This window comes from Grampus griseus, assembly GCF_964374135.1.
Source record: "Grampus griseus genome assembly, chromosome: 9".
NCBI lineage: Eukaryota > Metazoa > Chordata > Mammalia > Artiodactyla > Delphinidae > Grampus > Grampus griseus.
Genome location: NC_139003.1, coordinates 60,186,459 through 60,213,365, shown reverse-complemented (window position 1 = coordinate 60,213,365; position 26,907 = coordinate 60,186,459). Strand labels below are relative to the sequence as shown.

Sequence of the window (26,907 nt, the reverse complement as noted above, 5' to 3'; positions counted from 1 at the left end):
ACAGTCATCTGGAGGGCTTGTTAAATGACCATTTCCTGTGTACAACCCCAGAAATTCTGCTTCAGCAGGTCAGGGGGGGTGGGCTTAAAATTTGCATTTTTAGTAAGCTCGCAGATGATGTCATCGTTGCTGGTCTGGGGATCACAGGGAAATGGAATTTTCTCCCCAGGGACATTAGTCAATGTGTGGAGGCATTTTCTGTTGTCCCCATGGAGGTTAGGGAAGAGTGCTATTGGCTTCTAGTGTGCAGAGGCCACAAGTGCTGCTAAACATCCTACAATGCACAGGAGAGACCCCAGTAAAACAATTATCTGGTCCAAATGTTAGTAGTGCCAAAGTTGAGAAACGCTGCTCTGGACTTTAGAGGAATGTTTAGGTCATTTTAAACCAGAGAATTTGAACACAGATTTGGAGAAAAAGATCTAAAACTCTTGAATCAGTATCGTCTTTAAAATTGAAATATAGAACAGGGCTTCCCTTGTGGCGCAGTGGTTGAGAGTCTCCCTGCCGATGCAGGGGACACGGGTTCGTGCCCCGGTCCGGGAGGATCCCACGTACCGCGGAGCGGCTGGGCCCGTGAGCCATGGTCGCTGAGCCTGCGCGTCCAGAGCCTGTGCTCCGCAACGGGAGAGGCCACAACAGTGAGAGGCCCGCGTACCGCAAAAAAAAAAATTGAAATATAGAACAAACTGCATGGCTTAGATATACTTAGAAGTTGTAAAACATTGTGATTTCTATTTCAAAACAGAAGACTAACACGTGGAAAGGCATTACTTCTTTGGCAAACTTTTTGCTGTAGCATGAATTATTATTATAGCATTCGGATGCCTTCCAGAGGGTTCCAAATCCTCCATGAGTTTGCCTTGAAATTTTGTATAAAAAAATATGGGGCTTCCCTGGTGGCGCAGTGGTTGAGAGTCCGCCTGCCGATGCAGGGGACGTGGGTTCGTGCCGCGGTCCGGGAGGATCCCACATACCGCGGAGCGGCTGGGCCCGTGGGCCGTGGCCGCTAAGCCTGTGCGTCCGGAGCCTGTGCTCCGCAACGGGAGAGGCCACAACAGTGAGAGGCCCGCGTTCCGCAAAAAAAAAAAAAAAAAATCTGAATTTACTAAGGAAACTATTAGAGGGTAATTATCCTTTTTATAAAAGTACTGAACAGAGGACCTCATTAAAGTGAGTGTTCACAGTGCATTTTAAAGGAAATCTAAATTACCTTGAAAAATATTCTCTAAAGTGAAATCCATGGATATTTTCCCACATTGATTTTGTTGTTTTATGTTTAAGAAATCTAGGTGGTAAGGATATAGGAACTTTAAGAAACCAAAGACCTGTCTTCAGTGGGTTTAAAGCTAAGACGTGTGTAGGTCTCTGATGTGAGGAAGTAAGTAAAAATTGCCTTGAGGGTGACAAATATGTTCTGGAAATGCTTTTGAAGGCATCATGTAGGTAGAGGATGTTTTGTGGGAAAGGTGAATTCAGGACTGGACCCAAAACAGAGCAAAATCTAGAAACTAGATAACTAGTCTGGAGGTTATGGATGGTTAAGGCAAAACACTGGGTGTCCCCAACAGGGAGCAGATGATCCTAAGGGGAAGAAGCATCTGTCCTGCCCGGTGGTTCAGGCACTAGACCAGGAGGCTCTCCTTGGATATGGCTTCACCCACTTCTCTAGTGGAAGCGGGTGTGAGGGTGAGTGACTATGTGCAGAATTCTGGGAGTGTGGGAAGCTTGACACCTTACTGTGAACTTTATTCCAAGTTTCAAGGAAGACTCAGTGGCAGACCACTAAGTGGTGCAACCAGGTTAAAGTTTGGATTTGACAGCTCTGCTGGGCGAACCCAATCATCTGCAATTTAGAAGTAAAACGCAAGTTCAGGGAGTGGGCCAAAATTTCAGAACAAATTAAAATTAGGTAAAATGTTGGTAGCCCTCTCCCACCATCCACTTAATGCATTTTCCTCTCTGACAAGTGTGCCATTGAAGGTTGTGCTCCATTGTTTGAGTGTCATAACTATAGGTCTATTTTAGTGATAGCAGACACCAGCAAAGGCTGATATTTCCCCACAGACTTTTTTTCCTTGCCATCTCTCTATTTAGCTCTTTTCTAGTTATTTGCCGTCTTTTAGATACTGTGTGGGTGAAGAAATATTAGTTCTAATAACCCCTGGTTCCCACTGAAATGAAAAGGTACAATTAGGTGAAATCTATTGGCAAAATTGTGTATTTATCCAAAGTGAGCAGGGAGGATATTTACCTCCTGCCTTTGGAAGCTGCATGATTATCAGAATTTGAATAACAGCTGGGCTCTTTCCCTTTGTTAGGATATATCTTTTCTTTCTTTCTTTCTTTCTTTTTTTTTTTTTTTTTTGCGGTACTCGGGCCTCTCACTGTTGTGGCCTCTCCCGTTGCGGAGCACAGGCTCCGGACGCGCAGGCTCATTGGCCATGGCTCACGGGCCCAGCCGCTCCGCGGCATGTGGGATCTTCCCGGACCGGGGCACAAAACCGTGTCCCCTGCATCGGCAGGCGGACTCTCAACCAGTGCGCCACCAGGGAAGCCCAGGATGCATCTTTTACATCTATTGATTGTTTCAAGATGATTGTATGAGTAAATTCCACCATACTTCCAACACTAAGGTGAGGCAGGTTAGAGAACTATTCTTCTTTGTTGTCAAGTTAGTGCTTTACAATACAAATTGCAGCAAAAGGCTCCTGCTGGATTTTATTCTTGTTTTCTCCAAGACTAAAAAGTTAAATAAATCAGCAGTCTTTGAAACCTGCTGGCAGGGTTCTGACACTCATTTGAAATATGGAATCTCAGAAGCATTTGGCTGTTTTAAAACCAACAAAGGACTTAAGCCAGTCATCTTGAAATTAATAAATACCCCTCTGTATTTCTCCGTGACTCTCTATGAGGATTGGTCTTTTTTCACCCTCTTAGGGTAGACAAGTCCTTCTGCCTTGCTCTTTGGATTCAAGATGATGCCACAAATAGAGGTTTTCACTGTGTAGATGAGTAAAGTACAAATTGATTTTACCCATCAGCCCTCCTGCCAAGTGCTTCCTGACCAAGACTCAGCTCCAGGCAGATAGAAAAGTGAATTAGGTACTTCAAGGAATTGAACGTTCACTAGGGGAAGTAGACACGCTTGCTTATAAGGCATTTGCCAAATCCTGGTTGGAATTTGGTTCCTTTGAAAAGAGTAAGGCACAAAGTTCTAGAAACTGAGAGACAAAGAGCAAAGGGCTTTCCTAGTACCTTTTTATTCTCTGTCCAAAATAACATTGACGAACTTTTTAGGAATCCCCATTTGGATTTCGCTCTCGTTGGAAGGTTTTCTTTCTTTGAAATATATGAGCAGCTCTGGACTTGGAGGTTGGGAACAAGAGGAAGGAAGGGGCACCATAATAATCCCTAGGGTGGAAATGCAGGGCCATGAGAACAGTCCACCATAATATCTCATTCAGCTAGGTTCACTAGAAGTTATGCCACTGTACACCGACAGACAACATAATTCTCAGATAGGAGTAAGTCTCCCAGGAATTTTACCAGCATTACATGCCCATTTGTCGCATCATGCAAGCACTTTCCTCTGAGAAAGATGCCAAATATTTTTGTGTGTGACTATCCAAACAGAGGATAGCCACAATTGCTAAACCCACAATTGTTTTTCATGAGAGGGAAAAAAGAGGCCCTAATTGTTTAGTGAATGTTAGGAGGTATGTTTATGCCCTTTATAGGGCCATAAAGCAGTTGCCTAAAATAATGCCCCATGTAGCTCCTTTGTTCAAAGAACGTTGCACCCCATCTTCTCCTTGCATGTCACAAATCAGTAGGTAGATGTTTAATATTTAGGAGAGATATACAGCCCAAACCATGGACAACACACCTCAGAAAAAACTTAAACTTTAGTGATTTTTTTTTTTTAGTGTGTGTACAATCCCAATTGAGTGGGTTTATCCTAAAGCTTCCTGTTGATAACAGCAAAATGCAGGCAAAGTTTTAAAAGAAAGAATCCAAGTGAAAATACCTTGAGCATGTAAATTCAATACCATGGATAGTTTTTAGATGTCTTTCATGTGAATCTAGGGATTCAGAGTGAACAGAAAACACGAGATACAAAGGTTTAAGTATGCAGAGCCATAAACAAAACCATTTTTATTTTTCAAAACTAAGGATTAATGCTATATATACATAGGTAGTTAAAATATCTAACTATTCAAATATTTTTTATGATAAACCTCGGCAAAATAAATCAGAGTTTAAAGTGACTAGAATTTCTATTAGTTTAGTACAAGGTGTTACTAATCCGTTGTTAGTTGAAGTGTCTGGAAATGTGCATTTTAGAAATTCAATGTTATTTTTTTGTTTGTTTTTAGGTAAAACATCTTTTAATGTAGTAAAAACGAAAAGAAAAATGTAGTAAAAACGTGCACTGGTGTCTTACAATATGATCATAGTAGGAGGGTTTATGCCTGGAGATTGTGAATTGACATAAATCTGTCCTGCTTTCCCACAGACAGCTGTGCCCCTCCCCCTTCTGGTTATTGCTGCATATGTCCTTGAAGCTTTATTTTTCTGTAGGTATAAAGTAAGATTTTCTTCCTTGTCCTCATACATCCTACTTATAAAATAAACTCCTTCATAATTAATTGGCTGCCTGGATCAAGTATGAACTATGTGTCCAAAGGATGGAGGAGTTATTTCTCCTACTTCTTATTAGCCAAACAAAACATATTTGCAGATTTTGATATCCATGATGAAGCTACAAGCAGGGCTGTGATGGTGTGTGTGTGTGTGTGTGTGTGTGTGTGTGTGTGTGTGTGTGTATCTGTCTGTGTGTCCAGGTATGTATCCCATTTTGAATTTTTAGAATCAGCTAAGTGTACTAAAATGATCACAAGACAAATACTGTTGCTTTACATTGTTTTCATAAGACGGTCACCAAAAAGCATCATGTATGGCTAGAGTATTGGGAAAGTCAAGGTTTGTTATGTACCTTATCAGTTACCCAAGCTTCACTCACTTGAATTAAGTGTTTGTCGTTAGGTAGGAAATGTTAAAGTTTTATCTTAGACTTGAAAAGTGAAGGAAATCCATGGTTATAAGGGGATGTGCATGAAGAAGTAAATCCCTAAGAAGTTGTGAAGAAAGCTTGTTCAGTCTCTTGTTGAGAGTGTGTCTACACTGGGGAGAAATGGGTACACATTCTGATTTTCAATTTTTTCCCTCAGACATAACCCTCGTCACAGCCCTCTCCCTAAGTGTACTAGTCAAATTCATTTTGTTTTGAAAAACTATGGGTGTATATATAGCCTTTCTATCTTTAAAATAACTTTTCTTGACAAGTTCAAAAATGTAAGACATATGACAGAACAGAAATTTTCTTCAATTATATAGTTTTATTTTCCACAGTGCTGCAGCTGAAGTTTGCCCTGTTGTCAGTTCATACATGAGTCCTGTTGACACTTCTTTTCTCTTAAGTGCCAGGGGTTTGGCTTTGAAGGTTTTCCTAACTCAGTCTTTAGGGACCACTCTAATTACATTATTAAACAAGATGAAAATAATTCAGATAACAAAACCTTCTTTAGAGATACCCATCCAACGAATTAAGTATAAAAAACTTATTCAGTAGAGTATATTGCAAAAAATTAAATGAGACTTAAAAATGGCAAATTATCTTCATATCTTTTATTAGGACATGTAAGAACTAATGCAAACATGATGAGAAATAGCTGTCAGGTTTGTAAAAGCAATTTTTGACTGTTATTCTCTTTCTGGATTTTCTTTAGAGAAATATTTGAACTTTCATGCTATAATATGAATTTATTCAAGCCTAAAATGTTATTTTATTACATTAAACATTTATATTTATCGAACATAAAACACTGACCAGAATATTTTAACATTTCAAATGGTTCATATCATTTAAATGTTTTATGTCACAAATTCACACAGAAATCATACACTAATATTGTGTGTGTCGGTGTGTGAGAGAGAGAATTTTAAAAACAACTAAAACATGCTTTCTAAACTAGAGGAAGAAAAAAATTGATGAGGGAAAATAATCATCCAACATACAAGGAGGCAAGGGAAAAAGAGAAACATAGAAGTGGAAAAAATACTGCAAAATAAGAAAATACAAATGAATACAAATACATCAGTCCTCACAATCTATATAATTTGACTAGGGTTCCAGTTAAAAGCCGAGATCTTTAGATTATTTTTAAATTAACTATATATTATTTACCAGTATACATTAAAAAATTCATAATAAGGACACCGAAAGGTAGTGAGTGAAAAGATGGGAAAATACGCACTAGGCAAATACTAACCAAAGCAAAGTTGATAGAGCTAAAGTGATACCAAATAAAACAGGCTTTAAGACAAAAACAATGTTCAAAATAAAGAGGGTCACAGGTACATACAATTCCCAATTCACCAAGAAAAGAATATATATAATTCTGAAGTTATATATACCTAAAACGTAGCTTTAAATATAGAGAGTAAAATTAGGAAAAATTACAAGGATAGAAAAATCCACCAGCACAGTTAGATTATATCACACCAATTTCAGTAATTGATTTTAAAAGTAGGCAAAAAAAAAAAAATCACTAAGGATGAGGATTTGAACTCAATTAAAAAGCTTGATCTAATGTGTATATATATAGAATTCTGAGCTCACTATTAGAATACATTTTCAAGTACACGTGGAACATGTTTTTTGAAATGCGTTATGAACTGGACATAAAGCAACTCCTTAATTTCAAAAATCTATATCATACATATCCTAATCTCTGAACTCAAGGAAATTAAGATAGATATTATTACCAAAAGGGGAATTTTTAAATTTCATGCATTTGAAATTTAAACACATGCTTTAATTACCCGTGGGTAAAAGAAACCACACAAAAATTTAAAATACTTAGAACCAAATGTGAATGAAAAACTATATATAAAAATTTCCAAGATGCAACTAGAGCATCTTCATGTTAAAAGAATACTTTATAGCTTACTTTTAGAAGTCTGAAAGTGAAAAGGGTGCTATATATAGGCTGCAGAAAACAAGCAGAAGTTATTTTGAAGCAGATGTAATGGTTCAAAATCTAAAATGATAGAACATACTAAAACTGACTCATGAAGAATTAGTTAATCCATATAGTCTATGACTATGTCAGTCAGGGTTCATTCAGGGAAACAAAAAACTAATATAGGAACTGTGTAAAGAGGTTTCAGGACAACTGAGGCAACAGGGATAGTAACTGCAGGCAGTATCTGTTACTTCTAGAGCTGTGGGAAAAAAGGAAGAGGTTACTATTTTCGGAATTTAACAGCTTGGAAAAGAGACTGCTCAGAGCTGGGACCCAGATCTCTGATGAGAGGGTGCTGTTCAGCAGGTGCTGATGTTCAGGGGTTCAGAGGAAGCCCCCCGTCCCTGCAGATCTTCGAATCAAACCACTGAGGAAGGAAGCACTGGCCACCTGGTGCTGGTGTCTCTAAGGAGAGACAGTGATGCTGGTTATGGGATTATAGAAAAAACTGGAACAAAAAATGTCACTGCCAAAGTAAAGAAACATTTCTGGGGTGCCATTAACAGGAAGCAAACACAGAAGGGACAGGTTCCTTCTCCTTCCTCCAGTCTCCTAGTCTCCCTTTAGCAGCTATTGGAAGAAACTAACAGGCAACCCTAAGGAAAGGAAAAATGTGGTTTGAAGAGTGTCATTTCCAGTATTGCAAGACAAAATAGAGAACAGGCTTTTTTAAATTTTATTGGAGTGTAGTTGATTTCCAAGGTTGTGTTAGTTTCAGGGATATAGCATAGTGATTCAGTTATTCATATACATATATTCATTCTTTTTCAGATTCTTTTCCCATATAGGTTATTACAGAACATTGAGTAGAGTTCCCTGTGCTATACAGTAGGTCCTTGTTTGTTCTCTATTTTATATATAGTAGTGTGTGTATGTTAATCCCAAGCTCATAATTTATCCCTCCTCCCCTCCCTATCCCCTTTGGTAACCGTAAGTTTGCTTTCGAGTTCTGTGAGTCTGTTTCTGTTTTGTAAATAAGTTCACTTGTATCATTTTTTTAGATTCCACATATACCAATATCATATGATACTTACCTTTCTCTGTCTGATTTACTTAGTATGATAATCTCTAGTTTCATCCATGTTGCTGCAAATGGAATTACTTCATTCTTTTTTTTTTTGAAGGAAGGTAATCCACTTGGTATTTATAAAGCATTAAATACTGAGGAACTTTCATAATTATGAAAACTGCTTAAGAAGTAGTGAGTTTAGCATTACAAGTACAAAAAGTACTAATGCCTATAGCTCATCTCCTGAGATGTTAGATTAAATTAAAAAAAAATTCTGAAAAAGAGTAAACTCTTGGTCTTGTTGCTTGGGAGAAAAATCTAAACTTTAGAGGCTAGCTCAAAAGTCTATCTTGGTTGCAGGCTTCAAGTCTGGTAGGAATCACAGCTGCTCAGTTGAAAACCTATTAAGAGTAGCAGCAAGGTTAATGAAGAGCAAGCTAAATCTCCTCAGAATAATTCATGCTGCCACAGATTTGCTCTGTGGACTTGGAGATGCTGCTGTTCACCCAGCACTGGGAGAGGGAAGGCGCACAAATGGACTCACAGTTTCGGATGTCAGAGGAGCTGAAGGACTGGTTAGGGAAACCATCTCCGGGATTGCTAATTGGAGCTTTAAGCGATGCAGAGGATTGCTGATTGCAGTTTCTCTCTGGATCTCAGTGTCTGATAAAGCAGACACAGTGGCACCGCTCTTCATATGGGCTCCGCAGGCTGCCACTTACCAAGCAGGCATTCCCAACCAGAGCTCTAACCACGCGACTACAGTGGGCCCATTCCACTGGGCAAAAGGTAATCCCTTTCTCCAAGCTTCTTCTAGAGGTTCATGCTTTTTCCTCAGTCTTCTATCCTCAGTTTGAATTCCAAGTTGGCCTATCCCCAGGGACTCCTGAGCTGCAGCTTCAGTCTCCATAAAGCCTCGGAGCTGCCCAAGTCGAGGTTTTTCTTTTTTACCAAAACAAACGTCCTATTGAAGACTTGATTCCTTTCTTCTTGGGGGCTTTGTGAAGAGAGTCTTGGTGGCTGTTGGCACTGCCAAGCCCAAGGCTTTCAGGCTTGAGGGAGGCAGTTAAACTACTTAGGGCATCATTGCGGTAGGAAGAAGGGAGGGTGTGAGTCATCCTGTTGGCTCTAGGGGGAGGGGGAGGAGAAGTTTCACATTTAATTGTTGATTTATCCTCCCGACCATCTTCTTCTACCACTGCAGTCTTTCTCCGATGTTTCCTTAGATCACTTGGCAGTGTCGTGACTCCCATCCGATCCATATCCCTGGCAGGACTTTGAGGGGTGAGCTTTGGTGTTGAGTGTCCACTGGGGGGGGGGAGATGAACTGGCCAGTGAAGAAGCTGTAATCGAGGCAGTGATGGAGGTACCTGAAAGGACCCTCGCTAAATTCAGGCCTTCCAGACTCACACTAGCCACTCTATTCTCAATTTCTTCAGCATGTAACTCTACATTGTTTTTCTTCCTGAATTAGTCTGATTTCTTTGTTGATAGCATCCAGCTGTTCCTGAAGCATCATGGCTAGGGTCTGGGCATCAGAATGACCACTTGGAGAGTGAAGATCCATTGAGCTAAAAATCGTTTCTCTTTCATCATCATCAATGTCAGACCTTTCTACGTCACTTTCAAAAGGGAGACTGCTTAGCACTGCAATTTGTTGTGTTCTATTCCATTCGTGATCCCCAAGAGATTTCACCTTTGGCTCATCTCTCCGCACACCCATGTGACCTCTCCTTGGTCTTCTTATTACTTTGGTTGTTCTGTAATCAGACTGGCTGTCCACTAGGGATCCAACAGAATACCGCAGCTCAGCTGAGGTGTCTAGATGAGTTCTTGATATTGTGGGTTCAATTAAAGAGTCAGTTCTCATTTTCATCTGGTCAAGTTCAGATCTCAGCTTTTCAATTTCTTCTGCTAATCTTTCCTTATCATGTAAAGATTCTTCCAGATTCTTTCTGAAAGTTTCTGATTCTTGAATTAAAACATTCCTCTCTTCTAGAGCAGCCATTCGTTCCTTTAAGTGTAGCTGTAAGCGTTTGTTGGATCCAGTCAGAAGTCTATCCACAGTATCGGATAATCTTTTGTTGTACTCCTCATTCATTTTCTCTCTTTGCCTAGCTCTTTGAAGTTCTTGATTTTTCTCTTCAATTTGACCTTCTAGATGCCTCATAAATTCTTCAATGTTTCCATGTCTTTCTTCAGCCTTTCTTAGGGCTGCAGTTCTCTGAGCCAGTTCAGCCTCTACTTCAGGTAAGCTCTCAGCTTTTCCCATAGTTTGCTGTAACTTTTGCTCAGCCAGCTCAAGACGCTCTTGTAACTGTCTGTTCTTCTCTTCCATCTGCCATAGGATGGCCTCTTTATTTGCTAACTCATTTTCTAGTTTGTCATTCATGTCATGTATGGAGGTAGATTCTCTCTGAGCACTGAGGTAACGCTTCTCAAGGGTCATGATTCTTTCTTCCATGTCTTCCTTCTGTGCCATGGCCTCCCTAATGTCCCTTTGATACTTAGTGTTCCATTTCTTCTGTTTTAATGAGACCCTTTCTTGCTGTCTCTACTTCCTGTTCCACCTCTCCCACTTGAGAAGAAAGGGCTGCTAAACATTCTTTCATTTGGGCCATTTCATAGTTTTGTTTTTCAAGCAATTCTTATAGTTCAACTACAAGACTTGTTTCATCAGTTGAGTCTATAGAGCCATTGGACAAACGCTTTTCATGGACTTTCTGGCCAAGTTTCATCCCTTCAAGATGTTCTGATTCTGTGGATCCCTCACTTGATGCCATTTTTCTTTGTATACGAACATTTTGTTCATGCAAAGCAGCAATCGCCTGATTAGCAGCAGCTAGTTCTTCTTCCAGTGCAGAGACTCTTTCTAAAGAAACCCTCAGTCACTCCCTTACCTTCCATCCAAAGCCTTGAGGTGCTCAAATAAAGATTTCAGTGACCTGAGAACCTCGACTTCGCTGGACATTCCAGAGGGGGACAGGGCTTGTCACTTCACCACCGTCATTCTTAGTGACCTTTCATATCGTGACACAAGGTACTCCAAATGCTTCAGTAACAGTCTTGTATTGTTTCTTTCAGCTTTAAGTTCAGAAATTTCTTCTTCCTTTTTTAGAAGTTGTTCCCTGCTGGCATTTAATTCTTTTGTCAGTGCAGCAAATTCCGGTGGATCAACCCGCTTAGAACCAGTCAGCCCTCCTGTCAGGGATTCAATATTCTGCTGGTGTTGGAGGGTCTCCTGCAGAGGCAGGGGGTGGCTGTGGCTCACTGCGGGGACAAGGACACTGGCAGCAGAAGTTCTGGGAAGTACCCCTTGGCGTGAGCCTTCCTGGAGTCTGCCATTAGCCCCACCAAAGAGCCTCTAGGCTCCAGTCTATTCCATTCTTTTTTATGGCTGAGTAATATTCCATTGTATATATGTACCATATCTTCTTTATCTATTCATCTGTTGATGGATATTTAGGTTGCTTCCATGTCTTAGCTATTGCAAATAATGTAGCAATGAACACTCTGTATCTTTTTAATTTTTTTTCCAGATAAACGCCTGGAGTGGGATTGCTGGATCATATGCTAGTTCTATTTTTAGCTTTTTAGGGAACCTCCATACTGTTTTCCATAGTGGTTGTACCAATTTACATTCCCACCAACAGTGTAAGAGGGTTCCCTTTTCTCCACACCCTCTCCAGCATTTATTGTTTGTAGACTTTTTGATAATGGCCATTCTGACTGGTGTGAGGTGATACCTCATTGTAGTTCTGATTTGCATTTCTCTAATATTATAATTAGCGATGTTGAGCATCTTTTCATGTGTGAGAACTGTTACTTTTGAGCATAGTCCTGGGTACTTGTGGTAGAGAAGAAGAAATTCTGAAAATAAATGAGCTAAATATACAACTTTAAGAAGTTAGAAAAACAGAATAACTCTAAAGAAATTAGGCAGGTCTAATTAATAAAGATAAAAATAAGTGAAATAGAAAATAAAGATTCAATAGACAGAATGAGCAAAGCCAAAATATAGTTCTTCAAAAAGAATAAGAAAATTGACAAAACTGAAAAAGAAAAAGGCATAGGTAAATAATTTGGGAAAAGGAAAAGGAAGACATACAAACACTGCAGAAACCAAGCAGAGGATATTATGAACAGCTGTATGCCAAAAACTTTAGAAATACGTGAAATGGTCAAATTATTAAAACAGTCTCAATAAGTAGAAACTCTAGTCTATGGCCATTGAAGAAATTAGACTTGTAGTCATTTTTCTTCCACAAATCAAACACCAGGCTCAGATGGTTTTATAGGACAATTCTACTTCTTTCAAGGAAAAGAAGAAGAATTTTTCACAAACTCTTTAGGGCCTATAACAAAAACCAGAGTGGAATATTTCTTCTAAAAGTTATAACTTAATACCAAAACCACAATTAGTAAAAGAAAAGATATAGGCCAGTTCAAAGAACAAATCTGTCAGTGTATATAAAAACACAAGATGTATTCAATAGTGAAATGTTACAAGTGTTCTCCTTAAGGAACAGTATAAACATACTCGCTATCATCATGGGTATTCAACATTGTACTGGAGGTCTTAAAATAATGTGACAAGGAGAAAATGGTAGAAAAGTAATGGAAGGAGAAAAATGTCATCTATAGATGATATGATCATCTACATAGACAACACAAAGGGGGATATACAAATTACTGAAATTGTTATGGAAACCTGTCAAGGTGGCAATATGTAAGATTAATACACAAAAAACAGCTGCGTTTCTATATACCAGCAACGAACAGAAAATTCAGGGGTTTTTTTGTTTTTTGTTTGTTTGTTTGCGGTACGTGGGCCTCTCACCTTTGTGACCTCTTCTGTCGCGGAGCACAGGCTCCAGACGCGCAGGCCCCAGACGCGCAGGCTCAGCGGCCATGGCTCACGGGCCCAGCCGCTCCACGGCATGTGGGATCCTCCCAGACTGGGGCACGAACCCATGTCCCCTGCATCGGCAGGCAGACTCTCAACCACTGCGCCACCAGGGAAGCCCAAATTCAGGTTTTTTTAAAGTTACTGTTTACACAGCAACTGAAAATAGATGGTATTTAGGAATACATATATCAAACAATAAACAAGCTTTCTACAGGGAAAATAATAAAACTGAATCAAAAGACATTTAAAAAGTTCTAAATAAAGAGAGATACATGTTATGTTCATCTATTGAAGAGTTAATATTGTAAAGATATAAGTGCTTACTCAAGTTATTCATATTTACTGGAATTACAGATTTTTTAAAAAGATTTAAAAATTTAGATGGAAGAGCAAAGAGCCAAGACAGTCCTAAAGAATCAAGTAGAGAGAATTTTCCTGCCAGAAAAATTCATAATAATTAAAACTGTAACTGGTGCAGAGATAGAGCAATGGAATAGAATGGAAAAATAAGAAAATGGTCTCTGCACATAGAAAACTTGACATAAGGCACAACTAAATTCAGGATTAGTGGGAAAGGACAGATTATTCAATAAATGGTTCTAAAATAATTGCTCATCTATAAGGACAAAACTGTAAACTGATCCTTACCTCATACCTTACACAAAAAATCAGTTTCTAACGTATCAAGCTGTAAGTACAAAAGGCAAAACATTAGAAATTCTAGAAGAAAATAAAAGAGAAAAACCTCTATATCCTTAGGGATTTTAAAACAAAAATTATGTAAACTATGCCAAGTATTAAGAAATTCAGCTTCATCACAATTCAGAACCATGCATTAAAAGACCCTTGTAAAGACCTGTGGTTGCCAAAGGGGGAGGGGATTGGGGAAGGAATGGATTGGGAGTTTGGGATTAGCAGATGCAAACTATTATATGTAGAATAGATAAACAACAGGGTTCTACTGTACAGCACAGGGAACTATATTCAATATCCTGTGATAACCCACAATGGAAAAGAATACGAAAAATAATGTGTATATATGTATAACTGAATTACTTTGCTGTGCAGCAGATACTGACACAACATTGTAAATCAACTATACTTCAATTAAAAAAAAAAAGACCCTGTGAAGGGTGTAAAAGACAAACCACAAACTGAGAAAATGTATTTGTGATACACATAACAAAAAATATAAAAAGGACTAGTGTCGGGCTTCCCTGGTGGCGCAGTGGTTGTGAGTCCGCCTGCCGATGCAGGGGACACGGGTTCGTGCCCCAGTCCGGGAAGATCCCACATGCCACGGAGCGGCTGGGCCCGTGAGCCATGGCCGCTGAGCCTGCACGTCCGGAGCCTGTGCTCCACAGCGGGAGAGGCCGCAGCAATGAGAGGCCCACGTACCGCAAAAAAAAAAAAAAAAAGGACTAGTGTCCACAATATATAAAAACCTCGTGTGTCAATAGAAGAATATAAACAATCGTTTATTTATTTATTTATTGGGTGACACGAATAGCCAATAAATATCAAAAGATTCTCTATCTCATTACAATCAGTGAACATTTAAATAATAATATATCATTTCACAGCTGCCAGACTAGAAAAAAATTAAAGTCTGACAAAACCAAGTGACGAGAGGAACATAGAACAGTAGAATTTATTGGAGCAGGTAAGAACACAAATTGGGACAATGATCTTGGGGAATAATTTACCTACCATTCAACTTCCATGTGCATAAACCCCTTGCCCCAGCAATTCTAATCCAAATCTTTGCACATGTGCACCAAGAAACATGATGAAAAATGTTTATAGTAGCATTGCTCATAACAGCAACAAACACTAGAAACAACTCAATTGTCCATTGAAATTAGAATGGATAAATTGTAGTATAATCACATAATGAAATACTGTGCTGTAGTAAAAATGAATTACAGCTATAGGCACCAACATAAATGAATTTCAGAAGAAAATTTGAGCTCAAAAAGCAAATTGCAGAATACAGAAGTACAGTTCCATTCATATGAAGTTCAAAAATAGGCATAGCTAAACAATATATTGTTCAGGGACACATACATGCGATTAAAATATGAAGAAAAGGTACAGGGAGATTATCACAAAACTTAGTATAGTGATTGCATCTGGGAAGGGAGAGAGTGGTGTTGCTATCATGGAGGGGTACACAGTAGCGTCCAAAAACATTAGTAACGTTTTGTTTTTTAAGCTGGCTGATAAGCAAGGTTTGTTCCTTTTATTTTTGTTATTTTATACAGTTATACACTTTTACTCTGTATGATACACTCAAAATGAAATATTTTATAAAATTTAAAAAATTTTACTTTTATATTAGTTGTTTGGTTTGGCTTTATAAAGTAACCAATGGATTCGTTTAATATTTTTCTTTATCCTAGTCTGATAAATTCCACTGCCCCCTTGGGTTACAAAATTAAACATTTTAAACCACCATCCTCAAAAAGTCTAAATAATTTTGACTGAACTATTTAACATTTTGATTTTTTACAAACATGTATGTATACACATATATATGAATTTTAATATGACACCTGTGAAATAGTTTAAAAACATACATACCTATCCAAATGCAAGCTAATATAGACATGGTGCATGTATTTTTGTTTTGAATTTTATTATATATATATTTTTTATACAGCAGGTTCTTATTAGTTAACCATTTCATACATATTAGTATATATATATATGTCAATCCCAATCTTCCAATTCATCACACCACCACCCCCCCCCCACCCAGCTTTCCCCCCTTGGTGTCCATACAATTGTTCTCTACATCTGTGTCTCAATTTCTGCCCTGCAAACTGGTTCATCTGTACCATTTTTCTAGGTTCCACATATATGCGTTAATATACGATTTTTGTTTTTCTCTTTCTGACTTACTTCACTCTGTATGACAGTGTCTAGATCCATCCACGACTCTACAAATGACCCAGTTTCGTTCCTTTTTATGGCTGAGTAGTATTCCATTGTATATATGTACCACAACTCCTTTATCCATTTGTCTGTCGATGGGCATTTAGGTTGCTTCCATGTCCTGGCTATTGTAAATAGTGCTGCAGTGAACATTGGGGTGCATGTGTCTTTTTGAATTATGGTTTTCTCAGGGTATATGACCAGTAGTGGGATTGCTGGGTCATACGGTAATTCTATTTTTAGTCTTTTAATGAACCTGCATACTGCTCTCCATAGTAGCTGTATCAATTTACATTCCCACAAACTGTGCAAGAGGGTTCCCTTTTCCCCACACCCTCTCCAGCATTTGTTGTTTGTAGGTTTTCTGATGATACCCATTCTAACTGGTATGAGGTTATACCTCATTGTAGTTTTGATTTGCATTTCTCTAATAATTAGTGATGTTGAGCAGCTTTTCATGTGCTTCTTGGTCATCTGTATGTCTTCTTTGGAGACATGTCTATTTAGGTCTTCTGCCCATTTTTGGATTGGGTTGTTTGTATTTTTAATATTGAGCTGCATGAGCTGTTTATACATTTTGGAGATTAATCCTTTGTCCATTGATTCATTTGCAAATATTTTCTCCCATTCTGAGGGTTGTCTTTTCTTCTTGTTTATGGTTTCTTTTGCTGTGCAAAAGCTTTTAAGTTTCATTAGGTCCCATTTGTTTATTTTTGTTTTTATTTCCATTACTCTAGGAGGTGGATCAAAAAAATTCTTGCTGTGATTTATGTCAAAAATTGTTCTACCTAGGTTTTCCTCTAAGTTTTATACTGTCCAGTCTTACATTTAGGTCTTTAATCCATTTCGAGTTTATTTTTGTGTGTGGTGTTAGGGAATGTTCTAATTTCGTTCTTTTACATGTAGCTGTCCAGTTCTCCCAGCACCACTTATTGAAGAGACTGTCTTTTCTCCACTGTATATCCTTGCCTCCTTTGTCATATACTAGTTGACCATAGGTGTGTGGGTTTATCTCTGGGTTTTCTATCCCATTCCATTGATCTATATTTCTGTTTTTGTGCCACTACCATATTGTCTTGATTACTGTCACTTTGTAGTATTGTCTGAAGTCAGGGAATCTGATTCCTCCAGTTCCGTTTTTTTTTCCTCAAGACCGCATTGGCTATTCGGGGTCTTCTGTGTCTCTATACAAATTTTAAGATTTTTTGTTCTAGTTCTGTAAGAAATGCCATTGATGGGCTTCCCTGGTGGCACAGTGGTTGAGAGTCTGCCTGCCGATGCAGGGGACACGGGTTTGTGCCCCGGTCCGGGAAGATCCCACATGCCGTGGAGCGGCTGGGCCTGTGAGCCATGGCCGCTGAGCCTGCGCGTCCGGAGCCTGTGCTCCACAACGGTAGAGGCCACAGCAGTGAGAGGCCCGTGTACTGCAAAAAAAAAAAAAAAAAAAAAAAAAAGAAATGCCATTGGTAATTGGTAGGTTTATTCCTAGATATTTTATTCTTTTTATTGCAATGGTAAATGGGAGTGTTTCCTTAATTTCTCTTTCATATTTTTCATCATTACTGTATAGGAATGCAAGAGATTTCTGTGCATCACAGAAACTTCTATCCTGCAACTTTACCAAATTCATTGATTAGCTCTAGTAGTTCTCTGGTGGCATCTTTAGGATTCTCTATGTATACTATCATATCATCTGCAAACAGTGACAGTTTTACTTCTTGTTTTCCAATTTGTATTCTTTTTATTTCTTTTTTTCTCTGACTGCCGTGGCTAGGACTTCCCAAACTATGTTGAATAATAGCGGTGAGAGTGGACACCCTTGTCTTGTTCCTGATCTTAGAGGAAATGCTTTCAGTTTTTCACCATTGAGAATGATGTTGGCTGAGGGTTTGTTGTATATGGCCTTTATTATGTTGAGGTAGGTTCCCTCTATGCCCACTTTCTGGAGAGTTTTTATCATAAATGGTTGTTGAATTTTGTCAAAAGCTTTTTCTGCATCCATTGAGATGATCATATGGTTTTTCTTCTTCAGTTTTTTAATATGGTGTATCACATTGATTGACTTGCATATACTGAAGAATCCTGGCATCCCTGGGATAAATCCCACCTGATCATAGTGTACAATCCTTTTAATGTGTTGTTGGATTCTGTTTGCTAGTATTTTCTTGAGCATTTTTGCATCTATATTCATCAGTGTTATTGGTCTGTAACTTTCTTTTTTTGTAATATCTTTGTCTGGTTTTGGTATCAGGGTGATGGTGGCCTCATAGAATGAGTTTGGGAGTGTTCCTTCCTCTGCAATTTTTTAAAAGAGTTTGAGAAGGATGGGTGTTATCTCTTCTCTAAATGTTTGATAGAATTACCTGTGAAGCCATCTGGTCCTGGACTTTTGTTTGTTGGAAAATTTTTATTCACAGTTTCAATTTCATTACTTGTGATGGGTCTGTTCATATTTTCTATTTCTTCCTGGTTCAGGCTTGGAAGTTTATACCTTTCTAAGAATTTGTCCATTTCTTCCAGGTTGTCCATTTTATTGGCATAGCATTACTTGTAGTAGTCTCTTAGGATGCTTTGTATTTCTGAGGTATCTGTTGTAAGTTCTCCTTTTTCATTTCTAATTTTATTGACTTGAGTCCTCTCCATCTTTTTCTCGATGAGTCTGGCTAATGTTTTATCAATTTTATTTACCTTCTCAAAGAACCAGGTTTTAGTTTTATTGATCTTTCCTATTGTTTTCCTTGTTTCTATTTCATTTATTTCTGCTCTGATCTTTATGATTTCTTTCCTTCTACTGACTTTGGGTTTTGTTTGTTCTTCTTTCTCTAGTTCCTTTAGATGTAAGGTTAGATTGTTTATTTGAGATGTTTGTTGTTTCTTGAGGTAGAATTGTATTGCTATAAAATTCCCTCTTAGAACTGCTTTTGCTTCATCCCATAGGTTTTGGATCGTCGTGTTTTCATTGTCATTTGTCTCTAGGTATTTTTTGATATCCTCTTTGATTTCTTCAGTGATCTTTTGGTTATTTAGTAACGTCTGTCTGTACAATTTTACATTTGTAAAATAAGAAATGAATGTTGGTTCATTCAGTGTGCTTTCTTACTTGAAATAAGAATACTAGAGTTTCCCCATAGTTTTAACTTTGAAACTCTAGACAAGCATCTGATATTCAGAGTGAAACTTTTTGAGGCAGAAAGGATAGTGATTTAAGAGCACGGGCTCTGGAACCAAACTTTCTTGTTTCTAAACTTAGCTCCACAGTTCACTACGTCTGTGGCCTTGGGTGAACTTACTTAACATCTCTTCGCTCTTGCTTCCTCATCAGTAAAACAGGCAAAAGTACAAATACCATAGAATTGTGGTGAGCACTACATAAATTACTACATGTAGTAAAAAGTATATATAACTGACACATAGTGAATACTCAAAATCGAGCTCAGTTAGAATTCAGACAGTCAAAAATGAGGGGCTGTGGTCATCCATAATTCAGGAAGTGAGACCAATAATGATTATTCTCACATAAAATTGCTTTGCTTTATAAAACCACAAATTTAAGTTATGTGACATAAGATGTTCTGTAGATTGTCATAGTCTCCTCAAAATCCTTTGAGATCAAGTGTTTAAAAGGTCCCTGGAAATGATCTACTCGACACATTTTAGAGCTAAGGAAACTGGATTTCAGAGAGGTTAAATGACTTGGGTCAAATGACAGCAATAGCACCTAAACATCCATTTAAGGAGACTGCTTAACAAAAGAAGAGAATGTGAGATTATGAACAAAACAACTTCACATCCCTCACCCAGCGTAACTCTTCAGAACTCCACCTGAGTGCAACCAGAACCAGCAGACCAAGGAATGGAAATCCAACCAGAGAGAGGGAAGAGCCAGGAATTTGCTGGAGCTCAATTAGGATACAAATGTATTGTGGACCTGTGTATGTTTATTCCACAAATACCTGTTGGCCACCCAATATCCACACCGTGTTTTGGTTAGAAAGCTCAACATCATTTCTTTTATATGCAGAAACACTTGAGCCTCAGATCCCTCTGTCTCATTCATGTCTTAAGATCTGGTACATAGCAGTAGTCACAGATGAAGTCTCTCTCGATGCAATGGTGTGGCAACATGGGAAGACATGGGGTTTAGAGTCTCCAGTATGTCTGCCACTTATGAGCTCTGTAATCTTTTTTTTTTAATTTAATTTAATTTATTTGTTTATACAGCAGGTTCTTATTAGTTACCCATTTTATACATATTAGTGTATACATGTCAATCCCAATCTCCCAATTCATCACACCACCACCCCCTGTCCCACCACTTTTCCCCCTTGGTGTCCATATGTTTGTTCTCTACATCTGTGTCTCTATTACTGCCCTGCAAACTGGTTCATCTGTACCGTTTTACTAGGTTCCACATATATGCATTAATATACGATATTTGTTTTTCTCTTTCTGACTTATTTCATTCTGTATGACAGTCTCTAGATCCATCCATCTAGATCCATTTATAGAGTCTCTAGACTCTACAAATGACTGAATTTTGTTTCTTTTTATAGCTGAGTAATATTCCATTGTATATATATACACCACATATTCTTTATCCATTCATCCGATGATGGACACTTAGGTTGTTTCCATCTCCTGGCTATTGTAAATAGAGCTGCAATGAACATTTTGATACATGACTCTTTTTGAATTATGGTTTTCTCAGGGTATATGCCCAGTAGTGGGATTGCTGGATCATATGGTAGTTCTATTTGTAGTTTTTAAGGAACCTCCATAGTGTTCTCCATAGTGGCTGTATCAATTTACATTTCCACCAACAGTGCAAGAGGGTTTCCTTTCTCCACACCCTCTCCAGCATTTGTTGTTTGGAGATTTTCTGATGATGCCCATTATAACTGGTGTGAAGTGATACTTCATTGTAGTTTTCATCATATTTCTCTAATAATTAGTGATGTTGAGCTGCTTTTCATGTGCTTCTTGGTCATCTGTATGTCTTCTTTGGAGACATGACTATTTAGGTCTTCTGCCCATTTTTGGATTGGGTTGTTTGTTTTTTAATATTGAGCTGCATGAGCTGTTTATATATTTTGGAGATTAATCCTTTGTTGATTCATTTGCGAATACTGTCTCCCATTCTGAGGGTTGTCTTTTCATCTTGTTTGTAGTATCCTTTGATTTGCAAAAGCTTATAAGTTTCATTAGGTCCCATTTGTTTATTTTTGTTTTATTTCCATTACTCTAGGAGGTGTATCAAAAATGATCTTGCTGTGATTTATGTCAAAGAGTGTTCTTCCTATGTTTTCCTCAAAGAGTTTCATAGTGTCTGGTCTTATATTTAGGTCTCTAATCCATTTTGAGTTTATTTCTGTGTATGGTGTTACAGAGAGTCTAATTCCATTCTTTCACATATAGCTGTCCAGTTTTCCCAACATCACTTACTGAAGAGACTGTCTTTTCTCCATTGTATATCCTTCCCTCCTTTGTCATGAATTAGTTGACCATAGGTGCATGGGTTTATCTCTGGGCTTTCTAACCCGTTCCACTGATCTATATTTCTGTTTTTGTGCCAGTACCATACTGTCTTGATTACTGTAGCTTTTGTAGTATAGTCTGAAGTCAGGGAGTCTGATTCCTCCAGCTCCTTTTTTTCCCTCAAGACTGCTTTGGCTATTCGGAGTCTTTTGTGTCTTCCTACAAATTTTAAGATTTTTTGTTCTAGTTCTGTAAAAAAATGCCATTGGTAATTTGATAGGGATTGCATTGAATATGTAGATTGCTTTCACTAGTATAGTCATTTTCACAATATTGATTCTTCCAATCCAGGAACAGGGGTATATCTCTCCATCTGTTTGTATCATCTTTAATTTCTTTCATCAGTGTCTTATAGTTTTCTGCATACAGGTCTTTTGTCTCCCTAGGTAGGTTTATCCCTAGGTATTTTATTCTTTTTGTTGCAGTGGTAAATGGGAGTGTTTCCTTAATTTCTCTTTCAGGTTTTTCATCATTAGTGTATAGGAATGCAAAAGATTTCTGTGCATTAATTTTGTATCCTGCAATTTTACCAAATTAATTGATTAGCTCTAGCAGTTTTCTCGTAGCATCTTTAGGATTCTCTATGTATAGTATCATGTCATCTGCAAACAGTGACAGTTTTACTTCTTCTATTATGACTTGATTTCCTTTTATTTCTTTTTCTTCTCTGATTGCTGTGGCTAGGACTTCCAAAGCTATGTTGAATAATAGCACTGAGAGTGGGCAACCTTGTCTTGCTCCTGATCTTAGAGGAAATGCTTTCAGTTTTTCACCACTGAGAACAATGTTGGCTGTGGGCTTGTCATATATGGCCTTTATTATATTGAGGTAGGTTCCCTCTGTGTCCACTTTCTGGAGAGTTTTTATCATAAATGGGTGTTGAATTTTGTAAAAAGCTTTTTCTGCATCCATTGAGATGATCATATGGTTTTTCTTCAATTTGTTAATATTGTGTATCACATTGATTGATTTGCATATATTGAAGAATCCTTGCATACCTGGGATAAATCCCACTTGAACATAGTGTATGATCCTTTTAATGTGTTGCTGGATTCTGTTTGCTAGTATTTTGTTGAGGATTTTTGCATCGATGTTCATCAGTGACATTGGTCTGTAATTTACTTTTTTTGTTGTATCTTTGTCTGGTTTTGGTGTCAGGGTGATGGGAGCCTCATAGAATGAGTTTGGGAGTGTTCTTTCCTCTGAAGATTTTTGGAAGGGTTTGAGGAGGATGGGTGTTAGCTCTTCTCTAAATGGTTGATAGAATTCACCTGTGAAGCCATCTGGTCCTGGACTTCTGTTTCTTGGAAGATTTTTAATCACAGTTTCAATTTCATTACTTGTGATGGGTCTGTTCATATTTTCTATTTTTTCCTGGTTCAGTCTTGGAAGGTTATACCTTTCTAAGAATTTGTCCATTTCTTCCAGGTTGTCCATTTTATTGGCATAGAGTTACTTGTAGTAGTCTCTTAGGGTGCTGTATTTCTGTGGTGTCAGTTGTTACTTCTCCTTTTTCATTTCTAATTCTGTTGACTTGAGTCCTCTCCCTTTTTTTCTTGATGAGTCTAGCTAACGGTTTTTCAATTTTGTTGATCTTCTCAAAGAACCAGGTTTCAGTTTTATTGATTTTGCTATTGTTTCCTTCATTTCTTTTTCATTTGTTTCTGATCTGATCTTTATGATTTCTTTCCTTCTGTTAAGTTTGGGGGTTTTTTGTTCTTCTTTCTCTAATTGCTTTAGGTGTAAGGTTATGTTGTTTATTTGAGATTTTTCTTGTTTCTAAAGGTAGGATTGTATTGCTATCAACTTCCCTCTTAGAACTGCTTTTGTTGCATCCCATAGGTTTTGGATCGTCGTGATTTCATTGTCATTTGCCTCTATGTATTTTTTGATTTCCTCTTTGATTTCTTCAGTGATCTCTTTGTTATTTAGTAATGTAGTGTTTAGCCTCCATGTGTTTGTGTTTTTTCCTTTTTTTTCCCCTGTAATTGATTTCTAATCTCATAGTGTTGCAGTCAGAAAAGATGCTTGATATGTTTTCAATTTTCTTAAATTTACTGAGGCTTCATTTGTGACCCAAGATATGATCTATCCTTGAGAATGTTCCACGTGCACTTGAGAAGAAAGTGCAATCTGCTGATTTTGGATGGAATGTCCTATAAATATCAATTAAATCTACCTGGTCTATTGTGCCATTTAAAGCTTGTGTTTCCTGATTAATTTTCTGTCTGGATGATCTGTCCATTGGTGTAAGTGAGGTGTTAAAGTCCCCCGCTGTTTTTGTGTTACTGTTGATTTCCTCTTTTATAGCTGTTAGCAGTTGCCTTATGTATTGAGGTGCTCCTATGTTGGGTGCACATATAATTATAATTGTTATATCTTCTTGGTTTGATCCCTTGATCATTATGTAGTGTCCTTCCTTGTCTCTTGTAACATTCTTTATTTTAATGTCTACTTTATCTGATATGAGTATTGCTACTCCAGCTTTCTTTTGACTTCCATTTGTATGGAATATCTTTTTCTATCCCTTCACTTTCAGTCTGTAGTGTCCCTAGGTCTGAAATGGGTCTCTTGTGGACAGCATATATATGGGTCTTGTTTTTGTATCCATTCAGCAAGCCTGTGTCTTTTGGTTGGAGCATTTAATCCACTTATGTTTAAGGTAATTATCAATATGTATGTTCCTATTACCATTTTCTTAATTGTTACCAGTTTGTTTTTGTAGGTCCTTTTCTTCTCTTGTGTTTCCCAATTAGAGATGTTCCTTTAGCATTTGTTGTAGAGCTGGTTTGGTGGTGCTGAATTCTTTTAGCTTTTGCTTGTCTATAAAGCTTTTGATTTCTCCATTGAATCTCAATGAGATCCTTGCTGTGTAGAGTAATCTTGGTTGCAGGTTCTTCCCTTTCATCATTTTAAATATATCATGCCACTCCCTTCTGGTCTGTAGAGTTTCTGCTGAGAAATCGACTATTACCCTTATGGGAGTTCCCTTGTATATTATTTGTTGTTTTTCCCTTGTTGCTTTCAGTAATTTTTCCTTGTCTTTAATTTTTGTCAGTTTGATTACAATGTGTCTTAATGTGTTTCTCCTACGGTTTATCCTGTATGGGATTCTCTGTGCTTCTTGGACTTGGGTGGCTCTTTCCTTTCCCATGTTAGGGAAGTTTTTGACTACAATCTCTTCAAATATTTTCTCGGGTCCTTTCTCTCTCTCTTCTCCTTCTGGGACCCCTATAATGCAAATGTTGTTGCATTTAATGTTGTCCCAGTGGTCTCTTAGTCTGTCTTCATTTCTTTTAATTCTTTTTTCTTTATTCTGTTCTGCAGCAGTGAATTCCACCATTCTGTCTACCAGGTCATTTATCCGTTATTCTGCCTCAGTTATTCTGCTATTTTTTTCCCTCATTTCATTAGACAATATATTTTGTACATCATTCCAAATAAGTACATATTCACAACTTTGTTTTTTCTCACACACACACACACTGCATTTTATTTTTACAAGAGATAAACTGACACCAAGTTGTGCAAAATGCACAACCAAGCATTGTAAATGGATGAGCAAAATAAAAGCAACAATGATTGCAATTACCAAACACGAGTTATTCTGCTATTGATTCTTTCTAGTGTAGTTTTCATTTCAGTTATTGTATTGTTCATCTTTCTTTGTTTTTTAATTCTTCTAGGTCTCTGTTAAGCATTTCCTGCATCTTCTCGATCTTTGCCTCCATTTTTTTCTGTGGTCCTGGATCATCTTCACTATTATTATTCTGAATTCTTTTTCTGGAAGGTTGGCTATCTCCACTTCATTTAGTTGTTTTTCTGGGGTTTTATCTTGTTCCTTTATCTGATATGATACATAGCCCTCTGCCTTTTCATCTTGTCTTTCTGTGAATGTGGTTTTTGTTCCACAGGCAGCAGGATTGTACCTTTCCTGCTTCTGCTGTCTGCCTTCTGGTGGATTAGGCTATCTAAGAGGATTGTGCACATTTCCTGATGGGAGGGAGTGGTGGTGGGTAGAGCTGACTGTTGCTCTGTTGGGCAGAATGCAGCAAAACTTTAATCCGCTTGTCTGCAGATGTGTGGGGCTGGGTTCCCTCCCTGTTGGTTGTTTGGCCTAAGGTGACCCAACACTGGAGCCTACCTGGCTCTTTGGTGGTGGTAATTTGGTGCACTCTGCGAGGGCTCATGCCAAGGTGTACTTCCCAGAACTGCTGCTGCCTGTGTTCTTGTCCTCACGGTGAGTCACAGCCACCCCCTGCCTCTTCAGGAGATCCTCCAACACTAGCAGTTAGGTCTGGTTCCGTCTCCTGTGGGGTCACTGCTCCTTTCCCTTCATCTTGATGCACACACTACTTTTTGTGTGCTCTCCAAGAGTGGAGTCTCTGTTTCCCCCAGTCCTGTCAAAGTCCTGCAATCAAATCCCGCTAGCCTCCAAAGTCTGATTTTCTAGGAATTCCTCCTCCCGTTGCCCAACCCCCAGGTTGGAAGCCTGACGTGAGGCTCAGAACCTTCACTCCAGTGGGTGGACTTCTGTGGTATAAGTGTTCTCCAGTCTGTTAGTCACTCACCCAGCAGTTATGGGATTTGATTTTATTGTGATTGCGACCCTCCTACTGTCTCATTGTGGCTTCTCCTTTGTCTGTGAATGTGTGGTATCTTTTTTGGTGAGTTGCAGTGTCTTCCTGTTGTTGATTGTTCAGCAGTTAGTTGTGATTCCGGTGCTCTCACAAGAGGGAGTGAGCGCACGTCCTTCTATGCCGCCATCTTGAACCTATTTTTTCAACATGGTGCATGTTTTAAAGGATAGGTAGAATCACTGTTGTTTTTGGACTAAGCAGCATGTGGCTAAAGATCAAATTAGATGTTCATACACTGAAATCTCGGGTAAACCTTTTTCTTGTTTTTGTTTTAATGGTACGAAGACAAGATGGGTTTGTCGACTGAAAAAAATGCACAACCTTAAAAGTTCAGAATTATGTTTTATTAGTTGACTTTACTGAGGACTGTAACATGGGAAGCAGCCTCTCAGATAGCTCTGAGGAACTGTTCCCAAGAGGTATGAGAGAAACCAGGGTATATAGGAGTTTTAGCTGGGGTGGGGGTGGGGAAACATGTAGTAGAACATCAAAAGATTACTGCTAATCACAAAAAGCAGACATCTCAATTTAATGATTTTAATGATTTTCTATGTATAGGAAAATGCAAGAGTCTGGGCTTATTGATATCATTCCTTTGATATGCTCCTTAACTTTATAGGGCCAGTATCATGTTTTCGTCCATCCTGAATTCCCCTCAGGGTGCATGGGGTGGGGGGCTGATGCAGTGACTGATGGCTTTATGGCCACAACATCCTTTGTTTACTGAAATAGCAGGTGACATTCTTTGTCCACATTTGAGAAGAGCAGAGATGGGAATAGAACCTC

At 38.3% G+C, this 26,907-nt stretch overlaps 1 pseudogene across 1 annotated transcript in view; it reads right to left on the bottom strand.

Moving 5' to 3' along the window:
* Positions 1 to 8,602: 8,602 nt before the first annotated feature.
* LOC309827158 (liprin-alpha-2-like) overlaps positions 8,603 to 26,907 on the bottom strand; it is a 78,401-nt pseudogene continuing 60,096 nt past the window's right edge. The window contains exons 2-3 of the transcript in view: positions 11,001 to 11,341; positions 8,603 to 10,928 (exon numbers count right to left, since the gene is read on the bottom strand). The product of the transcript in view is annotated as a liprin-alpha-2-like (transcript). The remainder of the gene's footprint in view (positions 10,929 to 11,000; positions 11,342 to 26,907) is intronic.